The following is a 12,502-nucleotide window of genomic DNA, read 5'->3' as shown; positions in this document are numbered from 1 at the left end:
TGATGAATATTTTATCGTGATCTGTGCATAGCAGAACAACACCTATTCACAGTGCAGCAGAGACGCATTCATCACCGTGTGGAGTCTGGCTGTTCAGCGCTAGGTTCTGGAGATGCCAGACAATTCCAAACTTCTGCTGTATAAGGAACAATCATTATTATTATTTACATACTTTATGGGCAGAATACAAAAGATACTTGCAATCAGTTTTTGCCTCTTCTTTTGTAAGACTTTCCCCGTCCACAGTCTGGCAGGCATGCATATTGCCAACCTAAGAAGGTCTATCAGGAAAATGTAACAAGCTTTATCTTGGCAAGTTGGGAGCAGACCTGACTGCAAGGCACTGGGTGACGTGAATCACAGAATCATAGAATTTTGGGGGTTGCAAGGGACCTCTGTGGGTCATCCAGTCCAACCCCCTGCCGAAGCAGGGTCACCTACAGCAGGCTGCACAGGACCGTGTCCTGGCGGGTCTTGAATATCTCCAGAGAAGGAGACTCCACAACCTCCCTGGGCAGCCTGTTCCAGGGCTCCGTCACCCTCAGAGGGAAGAAGTTCTTCCTCATGTTCAGCTGGAACTTCCTTTGCTTCAGTTTGTGCCCATTGCCCCTTGTGCTGTCACTGGGCACCCCATCCTCCTGACACCCACCCTTCAGATATTTATAGGCATTTCGAAGGTCCACTCGCAGCCTTCTCTTCTTCAGGCTGAACAAGCCCAGCTCCCGTAGCCTCTCCTCATAGGAGAGATTCTTCAGTCCCCTGACCATCCTCGTAGCCCTCCACTGGACTCTCTCCAGTAGCTGCTCATCTTTCTTGAACTGTGGAGCCCAGAACTGGATGCAGTACTCCAAGTGAAAAATCATTCACCAGAATTATTAGCTTTACAGGGATAACTCTGTGTGTGTGTGCCTGTATCTGTGTTTACTCCACTCTCAATAAATCACCTTTTTCTTTTTTTCCCTCCCCTATTGCCATGTTCTGAGCATGGGGACTCATACTGTGGGAGGAGAAGCTGTGGCACCGAAACCCGTTGTTTGTTCTCAGACATTTGGAAAGCGCGATTCAAAATCTTTCCATTTCTTTCATTGGCTGTGAAGCATTTGGAGTTGGGCCACTAAGAGGGCAGCTACCACTCTAGTTCAGACTGGGCTGTGCTTATGGAGGAAACCTCCCTGCATTTCCCTTAGTGAGTTTTTCTGTGGAGCAGTCATGGAACACCTGATCTGGATACCTTACAAAAGAAACTGTACCAGCAGATATTCTCCAGGAGCATGCATGATGCACCACAGTCGGTGGGATTAGACTGACGCTAGTCTGGAGGTCTGCAGACACACACACGGGCGTCTGGCCCTCAGTACTAACCACTTCCCCCAGATCTGCTCATAGTGAGCTGTACTGCTTGCTAGCGTAAACGTAGCCTGAGCCCATGAGCTGTGAAGACCTAGGATTACGTTTAATTTGTTCTTTAGTATCTCTCTGAAATTGAGAGAAGCAAAACTAGGCAGAGGTGGAAATGTCTTGTAAATCCCTTGTCTCTAGTTGAAGTAGCATGCACCTGAGCAGCGGGAACTCAGTATTGTTCTGATGTCGCTTGAGTCTTTTGCAACATATTTTTTTAAATATGGGACAGTGCTCTAAAATATAGAGGGGAAAAAAACTGTATGAAATGTGTTAGAAGATAACAATCTCATAGAAAATATTAAAACATGATGTTCTTTGTCCAATTGTAACTGTCTATTTATTTTGTCAAATTACATTGCACTGGCATGAATTTACAGAGCAGGAGACTAAAGTTTATGGCTCATTAACAATAACAGTTGTACACCTACACTGTAATTCCTGAAAATATATTTTCTCCTTTAGTACTGCATATACTGTGTGGAATGACAATAATTACAGAAACTAATTGAATGAGGTAGTCATAACTCTAAAAGTCATATTACTCATTTCAAAATGGTTTATTTCCTGAAATAAACAGTCTTTACTGAGTGAACAGACATAACATCCCTTTAAGTTTATTAAACTCATTAAATTTCCTTAAATAAAGTGAAAAGTGAATGCTGTGCATTTAATAGAGGATATAGATACATGCAAGTATGACATTCATAAAAATTAAAATCCTTAAAATGACATTTCAGTGAAGCAGTTTTTTCCAAAAGTTTGTTTTTCTGTAGCTAATGGAAAACAGGGAAAGTTTTCACAATTTAATAGCAAAAGTTTGTTGAAAAATGAAATCTGTGGTTTTGTCCTTGTATGACCACAAGTGCTATCCTCACCCAGTGGAAGCTTTAATGATTGCGTGGTCAAAACAAAGCAGTCCTTCCTCCTGGACGCAGAGCTGTCCTTCCTCAGCGGCTGTCCCTGCGAGTGTGCAGTTGCAGGCTTCAGGAAAAGCTCCGGGTTCTCCAACCAAGGAGTGCGGATGCAGTCGCATCGCCCGCCCTCTCCCCAGATCTGTAGGAAACACCTCCAAACAGGGCCCTGGATGGTCCCGTATCGAGAGCTGGAGGGATCCCCTGCAGCGCTTCAGCGACGGCGTGGCACGAAGCAGCCCAGGAGAGCCCAGCTGCTGGGGGGTAGCTGAGCCCCTCCTGTGATCACGACATAGCATTGGAAGGAACAGCTTCCGAATAGTGCAGTTCACTGTCGTGTCGTGGAGGCCCATTCCGCCCAAAGACACAAGGCTTTTCATGCCTTTGAGGGGAGATGAGTGTCAGCTGAGGCTTTGATGAAGAAGAGGTAAAGACTTACGCTGCACAGCGTTGTAAGGAGCAACATGAAGGAACCGTGGCACAGGCGAGTTCCTGAGGTGCTGTGTGTGGAGCACGGACAGCGCTACCCTGTAGTTCCCATTAAATGACGAGTGCCTAATGGAACGCTGCTTGGTGAATTCATGGTTGGGCTTGGATGGGTCCACCATCACTCTCCAGTTGTCTTCAAAAACTGGGGTTTTACGTGGCTGGTTTTTTTCCTTCTGGAACATTTTGGGAGTACACCAGGCAATCCTACCTCTGCGCTAGGTTTTTGATTTTTTTTTTTTTTAATTGCTGAGTCTTGCTTTTTTTTCCCCTGCTGTTTTAATAGATGCTGAAGTGTTATTTGTAGGATTTAGATTTCAACAATTCTAATTTCTAGAGCTGGTTTCCCATTTCAGCTGACAATTGCACTATATGAATTCAGACTCCTGTTAGTTGATACGCTGTGGTTTAATAGTAAGGGACTACTGCAAAACAGTGTAAGCTATAATGTGTTTACATATAGGGCTGTGCTGCTCTTACCACTGCACTCTTCCAAGGTTATACTTGCTTGTTGCTAGTAGTGCACTCATTTTCTAATGCATTGGGGTTTTTAATGCCTCTCTTATTCTCAAAGATTTTTTGTTGATCTGATTGCTGTATGCTTACTGTAGGTGCGTTGTCTTTAGTAAACAGGAGCTCATCTTTGGACCAAAGTAAGAAAAAACAAAAACAAAAAAAGACCAAAAAACCCCAAAAAAACCCACACCAAAAAACCACAAAAAACAAACAAATAAAAAACCAAAACAAAACAAAAAACCAAAACCAAACTGTTGATTAAATATAACATTTTTATCCGGTTTGCTCCATTTTGTAGGTTTTTTTAGTTATAAAATAATCATGTGAATTTCCTCCTGGTGGAGAGCCTTTTAATACAAACTCTCTTACTTGTGGAGTTGCTGTCGCTGACATTGATGCTGACAGTCTTCATCAACATTCATCCAGTGTGTCATATAAAACAAGGTGATAAATGTACCCTTGCACCCTAGGGTGCTATATGTACAACCATTTTTCTCCACTTTGCTTTCTTTTACCAGTCACTATATCGCTGGACTGAAAAACCTAATTGTAGTATCTTCTGCTCTCCTAAACAAGCTCATTTTTCTCCAACCTAAGCCATCAGAGATGCTGTCACTCATGAGAAACATGTCACACAGATCAGGATGGCAAAGGGCTGCAGGGTTGAGGCTACTCACAGGAAATACGTTAAACCATTTTGCATTGAAACTTAGATTTTTCTGTTCAAGTCTTATCAAGTGAATCCTAAATTTTTATCTGCTTTGTGTCTTCAACAGCAAATTGTAAACAAAACAGTTAAAAGCTAAGAATAGGTCTATATAATGCAAGTAAAAATCCAAGGCTAAGAAGGCATTTCCTCTTAATACTTTTGGATATGGTACCTGGATACAGCCAATTTCCCTGTCGTATCACAAGTGACTGTAATGGAATCTAATAACCATTGGAGATTATATTACTTTGCACTCTCCCCATATGTAAGGGGGACAGAAGCCTAAAAGCAAGTGGATGGGTCAAAACAGGGTGACTTTGACTCAAACTCATTGGCTACAAGTATTCATTATAAACAAAATCTGTCAAACCTTTTCACTAATAATGGTGTAGGTCTTATTACAGCCTCAGGACAGTAGTAACTTATTCTCTGACATATTATGTGAATTTTATGTGCCTACTGTATAAAAAGTGCACAGTTTCCATAGCAATTTTGATATTTCTATGATACATGGTGTGACAGCATGTACCATTTTTCCTTCTTCCCTGATAAATTGTCCCCACCACTCACACTCACCTGCTAGATTGCTGCTAGAAATCAGAATTCCATTTTGATGTCACTAAAAGTTAATATCAATAATTAGGCTTAGATGTTTGCACTGGTGAGAAGTTGTTCTTTGTTATTATTGCACTGCTTCGTTACTTAGATTAGCAATTTGGAAACCATAAATAAAAAATAAAAGGATGAATTTCAAAAATTGGTTTACAAAACATGAGGGATAGTCCCAAGCTTTCAGGAAGAAAAGGTCCCATATTAATATTGAAAATTTTGGGGGGAGGGGCAGGTAATTTAAGAGTATCTCTCCACATGTCTCTGTCTGCTCGGCATTTACCCATGCCTAAACAAGAGGCAGGAAAGGCAGGTGTCAAACAGCTCCTTGCCCTTGGTGACTAATGGCATCTCCCTACAGATGTAGAAGCACAGGTCTGAGGTTTGCTCCAAACTGCCGTGAAACTCCTCTCCCCTTGGACTCAGGTGTAAAAACCACTGCCTGATCACCTCGGCTGCAAGACTGAAACCGGTGGGCACAGAGCTCCCTGTTTTTCCCCATGGGGTGCATTCCGCTACAGCCAGAGCTGACAAAACTGTTTGGTAGCTCCAGCTGCTGGCTGGGATCGTGCAGAGGGTGGTAGGATGCTCCAGGTACGACTGGAGCACATTCTTTTGGACCAAAACCATGCACCTGGGTAAAAGGCTCCCAAGCCTGCCGTGCCGGGCACTTTTCACTCGGCCAAGCCTTCCCAGTGTTCTGTGGCTTGTCTGAAATAATGGTGATGTGGAGGGCTTGAAATCTATAGTTAGTTTTATTTGGTGGGTTTTTAAACATAGCCTTTTATTATATTTTTGGGTTTTCTGTTGCCCTGAAGCTCATGAAATCTGATTTAGTGGCTGGTTTGGTGAAAGCACGAAACGAATGTGGGTTTGCTGAGATCCTGGGAAAGTTAGCTCTATTCCCAATGCCCCAGTGTACTCATTAGAAAATTAGATACTTACAATTACTCTCCCTGGAAGGTACTCCAGCTAAGTGTTAACTAAGTATCGTGTGGTTTTGATGATTCTATTAATGAATCAAAATATATTCATCAGAAATAAGCAATTTAAGCATTTTTCTCATACTTTAATAAGGGAAAATACAGACTATGTGAAGAAACATGGGCATAAAGGCATTTTGGCAGGAAAAACGTATTCAAAATATTTCATCCTTGTTTCTCCTATGCATATAAAAGCATTAATACTTGAATTTCAGTCTGGTGAACACTGAGTCACTTGATATCTTGCTTGAAATGTATCACTGAGGACTCTTGAACTGACAGCGTGATAACTCACTGACCTGTCGCTATAGCAGCTTTTTTGTTTGGCCTTTCTTTGCAAGCCTCTCGTGGCAAGGGTAGCGCTTTGGGTGAGGGCAGGGTAGCTGAAACAGAATCACAGAACAGTCGGGGTTGGACGGGACCTCTGTGGGTCACCCAGTCTAACCCCCCGTCACCCAGAGCAGGCTGCACAGGACCTTGTCCAGGCAGGTCTGGAATATCTCCAGAGAAGGAGACTCCACAACCTCCCTGGGCAGCCTGTTCCAGGGCTCCGTCACCCTCAGAGGGAAGAAGTTCTTCCTCATGTTCAGACGGAACTTCTTGTGCTTCAGTTTGTGCCCATTGCCCCTTGTCCTGTCACTGGGCACCACTGGAAAGAGTCTGGCCCCATCCTCCTGACACCCACCCTGCAGATATTTATCAGCATATATTAGGTCCCCTCTCAGCCTTCTCTTCTTCAGGCTGAACAAGCCCAGCTCCCTCAGCCTCTCCTCGTAGGACAGATGCTCCAGTCCCCACACCATCCTTGTGGACCTCCGCTGGACTCTCTCCAGTAGCTCTTCATCTTTCTTGAACTGGGGAGCCCAGAACTGGACACAGTACTCCAGATAGGGCCTCACTAGGGCAGTGTAGAGGGGAAGGAGAACCTCCCTCGACCTGCTGGCCACATTTCTCCTAATGCATCCCAGGATGCCATTGGCTTTCTTGGCAGCCAGGGCACACTGCTGGCTCATGGTCAACCTGTCGTCCCCCAGGACACCCAGGTCCCTCTCCACAGAGCTGCTCTCCAGCAGGTCCACCCCAAGCCTGTACTGATGCATGGTGTTATTCCTCTCCAGGTGCAGGACCCTGCATTTGCCTTTGTTGAACCTCATCAGGTTCCTCTGTGCCCAACTTTCCATCCTGTTGAGGTCACACTGAATGGCAGCACAGCCTTCTGGTGTATCTTCTGGTGTATCTACCACTCCTAACAAGAGACATAGTAGTCTTGTAGGCTTGTAAAACTAGGGGCCCAGGCAAGAGGACACTAATCTACTACTACCTGTAAAGGTGTCTTCCATTTACATTTAGTGCCAAATCGTAGAGCAGTATCCTCAGGTGTGTCTAGCGGAGTTGAGATCCCGCTGTCTCCTGCAGGAGTTGATATTAATTGTTGAGGTTCATTTTTCTGAGAGAAACATTTTCATAAAGCAAACAGAACGTAGATCGCTGAGCATGCCCGCTGTTGCTGCGCTCTTCGTTGGGTTACTGGGTGTTCTCCACGTTGCATGTCAAAGCTGGGGGGATGAAGCAGGCATAGAAAGCCATTCACCTCTGAGGAACAGAATGTTAGCCTATGAGAGGAGAGCTTGTGCTTGTGTCTGCTTTACTCTTATAGTACTCAGTGGATCGATGCATCAGAATTTTGAGACTGTTCAAGGCTTAATTTTTTTAATCTGTGAGAGATGAATGCTATTTTGGCTTGGTTTTGCTTTGTGTGGTGGCTGTAGCTACAGCACTTTTCTAGCTGTAACGTTTCCAGCAGCACGGAAAGTCAATTAGCAAAGTTCATTAGCTGGCTAACCCAAAGGACACCTGAACCCCAGAATACTGAGTAGGGCTGCAGTAAGAGACCAAGGCTGAATGGGGAGCATGTAGCTCCTGTGGGCAGGGCTGAAATTCGCAGTCCGTAAAGCAGATCTTAAACACGTGTTCAGTGCGATCCGTGTCAGTACCCAGTGCTGTTCTGGACGCATCAATGCTTGTTTGTGATAGACGATATTAAGGGTAAAATATGAGCTTGCATAAAAATCTCATTGTTTGATGTTATTAAATTATACAGTATAGAAGGTACATTGATTTACAGGTGTAATACACCGTTATGTCAGAGAGCTCTATTGGTTTCTGTTAAGTATATTTTCAGTGAAAACTACTCATTCTACATAAATAAATTGGATTAATTTCTAGGGCACTTGGAAGCTTTAGATTTATGCTGATTTTTATGTACCAAAAAGTGTTGTTACATAGCGCATACCAGTAATACTGGTTTACATTGGGTTTTGCATTAAAAAGAAAGGAAGTTGATCACCTCTCACTTATTGATTTAGCAGTTAATTGTATTGCTTTTACGAAAAAGTCTCAAAATAGAGTGTAATGTTGTTCTGATAGGCTAATGCAGATTCCAATTTATGAAAAGTGAAACAGGAGGAACTTGTCAGCATTATTATTATTGCTTTTATTATAGTTGCAAATATGGTCTTGTCATATTATTTTTCAGCAGAAGAAATGCTCTTAGCAAAACAAATTTAACATGACCTTACTATTGCACAATCCTAACTAGCTAAACATAGTTTGGGGTTTCTGGCTGAATGGCAGAACTCAGAAGATTGTCATCAGCGGCGCTGAGTCTAGTTGGAGGCCGGTAACTAGTGGTGTCCCCCAGGGGTCAGTACTGGGGCCCAGCCTTGTTTAACTTCTTCATCAATGACCTGGATGAAGAGTTAGAATGTACCCTCAGCAAGTTTGCTGATGACACCAAACTGGGAGGAGTGGTAGATACACCAGAAGGCTGTGCTGCCATTCAGCGAGACCTCAACAGGCTGGAAAGTTGGGCAGAGAGGAACCTGATGAGGTTCAACAAAGGCAAATGCAGGGTCCTGCACCTGGGGAGGAACAACCCCATGCACCAGTACAGGCTTGGGGTGGACCTGCTGGAGAGCAGCTCTGCAGAGAGGGACCTGGATGTCCTGGTGGACGACAGGTTGACCATGAGCCAGCAGTGTGCCCTGGCTGCCAAGAAAGCCAATGGCATCCTGGGATGCATTAGGAGAAATGTGGCCAGCAGGTCGAGGGAGGTTCTCCTTCCCCTCTACACTGCCCTAGTGAGGCCCTATCTGGAGTACTGTGTCCAGTTCTGGGCTCCCCAGTTCAAGAAAAATGAGGAGCTACTGGAGAGAGTCCAGCGGAGGTCCACAAGGATGGTGTGGGGACTGGAGCATCTGTCCTACGAGGAGAGGCTGAGGGAGCTGGGCTTGTTCAGCCTGAAGGAGAGAAGGCTGAGAGGGGACCTAATATATGCTGATAAATATCTGCAGGGTGGGTGTCAGGAGGATGGGGCCAGACTCTTTTCAGTGGTGCCCAGTGACAGGACAAGGGGCAATGGGCACAAACTGAGGCACAGGAAGTTCCAGCTGAACATGAGGAAGAACTTCTTCCCTCTGAGGGTGACGGAGCCCTGGAACAGGCTGCCCAGGGAGGTTGTGGAGTCTCCTTCTCTGGAGATATTCCAGACCTGTCTGGACAAGGTCCTGTGCAGCCTGCTCTGGGTGACCCTGCTTTGGCAGGGGGGTTGGGCTATATGACCCACAGAATTTCCTTTCAATCCCCACCATTCTGTGATTCCGTTTCAACTACTGATATTTCAGTTTCCTGGAGACCTAGAGAAAGCTGTTGACAAAATTGGCAAATTTCCTTTAAACAAATGAAGGGAAAATCAAGCTTTGGAAATACAGTCCGTGTATTATTTTGGAAATTATCCCTTATCTTATGTTCAGTTATATGTATCTTTGTGGAGATGGTGGGGCTGTGTTCCAGGTGGCATTACAACATATATTAGCTGTCTCTGCTACTGGTGTGGGTTCAAGCTCTTGCTGTTCTTGAAGCCTCTTCCACAAGGGCAGGGCAAGCGTAAAGGTGGGGGATGGGGCAAGAGCAGTGACAAAGGACTGCAGCTCCTGTCCCTGATGCTGGCTCTTATTTATAAATTTGGAATAGCAGACAGCCCTCTGTCTGGTCTGCGATACCGCAGCCCCTGGAGAGAGGGTCTTGGAGAATGCTGCAAGAGTGGTGTGAGAGTGCAGGAATTTAGGGGAGGAGGGCACGAATGGAGAAGAGATCTCCTGGCTGATTCTCTGGCATGACTTTCAACTCTCGTTAGCTTACAGCCAGCTATTTCAATTGATTTATTTACCGTAGTTTTGGACTTGTATCATAGCAATATAAATCCTGGAAAAATAGCCTGCTTATGTTCTGTTCCATTTCTTGTTTTCTTTTTTTATAGATTTTGTTTTTGTTGGGGGTAGGGAACAGTGGGACGTTGACCAATATTATTCTTGTTAAAATTTAATATGTCATGTCTTGATAGCAAAAGCCCTCCACCTTGCCTTGTTTGCATTGTACTCTCTCCCAGCATATGTGCCAACACAGTGGTAAGTTTGCTCCTTTGCAAATGCAGTTTAAAAGAACAATAAACGGTGTAACAATGGATTGTGCTAGCTGAGAAAAAAATTGGCTAGGCAGACAGTGGGGGTAATTTGGCAGAGCTGCATCGGAGCCTCACTGCATGCCTGGACTTTGCTCTGTTAAACAGAAGGGCAAACCCTGAAAGGTTGGTCTGGATTTTTACCATCTTTCTTTTTCAGTAAGAAGAAATTTTACTGAGATGTAATAATCTAACCCTTTCTGACTTTCTGCTCTGTCTGCTATGCTTGCATCTGCCCCACTGCTCTAATCATTTCCCCAGTGCACAGAGCTACGTAAACCAGATGATTTTTTAGCAGACCTTTTAGAAAGCTGGCTTATTACTCAATGGAGGCTTAATGACACATTTCATCATGGTTTTTTCCTGTATGTAAGATTCCAGGTTGGCATGATCTTTCAAATTCTGCCAGGCATTTGGGTTAAATGGGAAGTTGCTGAGAAATTTTGAAGCAAAAGTATTTTCAATATGACGGCTAATTTGATAGAGGTCAACGTGTTTTATGCTTTCATTAGATTCAGAGTTGCTTTAATAATGTAATTTCTATCTTCAAAGGGTTAGAAATCAAAGAATTCATTTTGTTTATAGTACATTCATAGATTAGACGCATCCACTTAATTATCTTGGTAGTTTTCAGTTCCGTGTTATAATGAATTCTATCTGCAACAATTGAGAAATGACAAATCGGAAGTGACAAGTATTGATCAAATATTTTCAGCAATCAAATTGTTTCAAGCAAAACTGAAATGTGAAAATTGAAGTGTTTTTCTGGATCATATCTCTTTTCAATAAGTTTTTCTGTGGAGAAAACTCTCAAGATTGCATTTGGTCTCTTTTTTTATGATTAATTTCATTTTGACTTTTTTGTAAAGTGATATCAATACAAATAACTTACAAATCATTATAATATCATTGGGTGTGCTACACGTAAACCAAATTATATCCATGTAGATTAGGGAACTGCACGGGAGAATCAAACCCAAACAAATAACTGCAAAGCGACAGCCTGGTAGAGATCTCGCATAAACCTCCATGTTTCATTGACGAAGCAATATATTTAGTAGACAAAATAATATGTAACTCTAATGAGCTGTTTAAATTTCAGTCCATGTTTCACCTTGTAGTATTTCTATTTTATGAATGAACAAAACCATTAAATTAAAAGTGAAATGAGGTGGTAAATCATTGATTTGCTTGTGTGTGAAGTTGTTGTATGCCTCTGGATTTTTCTGAAAGGGAAAAAAGCAAGCTTGCAAAGCTGTTCTACAGGTGTTGTCTTCTGCTTGGTTCTTTTCCTTTTATTTAGCTAAAACCTTGATCCTTCTTTAAATTCTAGTCTCTTAGAAATCAACAACAAATAGTCAGGCAGGCTGAGCAGGGTTTAGTTTGATGGTCAGGTAGTTCAAACTGCTGGGCATTGGTTATTTCATCACTTTGTTAAGAAGCGGCACTCACTGGGATTCCAGACATCTCTTCTGTTTTGCCATGTGATGGTTCCAACTTTTCTGAGGAGTCTGGTTGCTTTAGAACAATCAGAATTTGAGTTCTACAGCATTAGGCAGACCTTTGCATGTAATTAGATAATCAAGGTGTTGCTGCACTTGCAAAAATCCTGGTTGACACTTGTAGCTTCCCTTGTTGTGCAGCAACAAGTTAATTTGGCCCCTGGCTTCAGGAGTGCAGCGGTCATCTTCCTGCCAGGGCTTGTTCTCCTACTGTCCCTTCAAAACAGCCCCATCTCAGGCCCTCCCTGTAGATGGATTGCTGTGATACTGAATTCTTCATGGGTTTAAGTGGCAGGGGTCGAACTTCATGAGGCCTTGGTAGTGCTGTGATTATTCAGAGGGAGCACTAAAATGGAAACTTTGCACAATTCTGATCATAGTCAACATATTGCAACCTTTCAGCTGCACAATGTTCAGAATTTCTCATTAGACAAAGCATGGTAGAAAAAAGTCGTAAAGCCTAGGCTTAATAACTGGCTATCTACCTTTTTCTTCAAATACCTGTCGTTGTGCTAACAGTCTACTTCAGTTTCAGCACTGAAAGATAATGTACCAGATCACATTAGAGTAGGTGATACTGAAAGCAAAAAGCCGTGTGCCATTTCTTTGGGTAACTGATACTTTCTCCAGGCAAGTTGCCATAACTCTTTAGTAGTTCCCCTTCAAATCTGGGTGTCTTGCTGGAATCTGTGTCTTCAAGACGTCTCTTAAATCAAATATACTGTCAAATAACCAAGAAGCTAAACCAAGATGCACCTACGTTCTCTGTGAAAATCAGTCATTCTCTTCGTCTTGGTAGTGGCCCTGGGTGAAAATCATTGTGAGAGACCTGTGATTCCTAAAAAGAGTGTTACTGCTCCTGGCTT

This window comes from Opisthocomus hoazin, chromosome 15, assembly GCF_030867145.1.
Source record: "Opisthocomus hoazin isolate bOpiHoa1 chromosome 15, bOpiHoa1.hap1, whole genome shotgun sequence".
Classification (NCBI taxonomy): Eukaryota; Metazoa; Chordata; class Aves; order Opisthocomiformes; family Opisthocomidae; genus Opisthocomus; species Opisthocomus hoazin.
This window is presented reverse-complemented; position numbering follows the sequence as displayed.